This window comes from Aplysia californica, unplaced genomic scaffold (assembly GCF_000002075.1).
Source record: "Aplysia californica isolate F4 #8 unplaced genomic scaffold, AplCal3.0 scaffold00123, whole genome shotgun sequence".
NCBI classification, from domain to species: domain Eukaryota; kingdom Metazoa; phylum Mollusca; class Gastropoda; order Aplysiida; family Aplysiidae; genus Aplysia; species Aplysia californica.
In genome coordinates this window covers 856,334-858,023 of record NW_004797393.1, presented here as the reverse complement: position 1 = coordinate 858,023, position 1,690 = coordinate 856,334, and the positions used below count along the sequence as shown (strand labels likewise).

At 42.5% G+C, this 1,690-nt stretch overlaps 1 protein-coding gene across 1 annotated transcript in view; it reads right to left on the bottom strand.

The window, feature by feature from the left end:
- The window catches only part of psc1 (sensorin A), a 39,742-nt gene that overhangs the window by 6,314 nt on the left and 31,738 nt on the right, over nucleotides 1-1,690 (bottom strand).

Genomic DNA, 1,690 nt, shown 5'->3' with positions numbered 1-1,690 from the left:
GTGGGTGGTGGGTGGTGGGTGGGTGTTAGAGCTCAAATTGATTTTTTAGCAAACAATAATCATGCTGGAGACCTATAAACTGGACATTGCTTTGCTTTTCTTAACGTAGGAGTTTTTACGCCCATGTCGACACAATCTAGACCATTTAGAAGGCGGCCTTCCGACCCTGCTTATCAGGTCCAACAACCCCGGCTAGGAGAGATACAGCGTTTGAACAGAGGGACCAAAATACACTTCTTATCAAATTTCTACCCACTCAAGAATCGAACTCTGATATCCTGCGTGCGATAGCGAACCATCTAACCGCTCCACCACAGACGTCGGTCTGTTTGTGTGGCATGTGATTCACTTTGGTCAGATTTCCTCTCAGGTTTTATAAAAAGATGAATTTCTGGAAAACAAGCGTCAAAAGGGCACTTGAGGGGATATGGATAAGATGTGATTGTTTTTTAAAGTCTTTTTTTAGTAGAGGTTTTACGGCGCTCGCAACTGCATAAGGTCATATGAGCGCCAAGGGGTGGATGTCAACAGAGAAGTCATCACGGGAAATCGGGCTTACTCTGCTCACCTCTCTAGCTTCAACAGTGCAAAGTCTGCTTCGGAAATAGCGGGTCACAAGAGTGTGACAATCATACAAAAGAGGTAGAGGAAAATGACGATAGTAAGGATTAGGAAAGAAAAAGCAGCAGTTCCCTGTTGCAGTTCAGGCACAGTTAAGAGCATGACATTGATGACTCAACCCAATTGCAATTTACAATTCTACTGAGCACAAGAACATAGTAATGTCCCCCCTTTGGGAATGGCCTAAAGACACTTCAGTCAGCAGCACCGCCCTGGTGGATAAAGATGTGAGTGAACAAATTTCGTTTTACAAGCGAGTCTTTTGTCCGCCTCTTAAATGGTCACGGGTGTAAAAAAAACCCTACCTAAAGAAATTCCAAGCAGTGTCCAATTTATAGGTCTCCAGTTTTCGCACTCATGCAAAACAAACATCAGAAACGGATTCCTCATAAAATGTCTCGTCAGAATAAATGATCAACATTTTTTTTCCTGAAATTTACCTCCAGACTAACAGATTTTCTTTGTTGCTTTTCCCTGAATTGCCGTAGACAGAAAGAAAATTACTTTCTTAATCATTGGCGTACGAAATCAGACCTCACCACCACTCCAACCCCCTGCAGAAAGAGTGAAACAATCACAAACAGAAACAGAAGAAAGTATTAGCCGACCCTGCTTGACAGGCCGAATCCAACTTCACAAACTAGATGCGGGTCTCAAATTTTTTTGTGGCTGGAATAGAGGGGGAAAGGGGGGGCAAAGTAACTTTTTTGGTGATGCCAACTCGATTGGGCACAATGACAGCAGTTCACCCAGTGAGAAATGTCCTGTTTGCAATCACTGGATCAGGAATACAACACACACAGCGAAAACACACTCACACACACTCACGCACACATGCATAAGCCCATACATGCTTACACTCTTCACGCTTACACGCACACATGCATACACTCACAAAGGCATACATGCTTCCATACTCGCATACACGCATACATACATACATACATACATACATACATACATACATACATACATACATACATACATACATACATACATACATACATACAGGCAGACAGACAGACAGACATACATACATATAGACATAGACGCAGATAGATTAATTGAT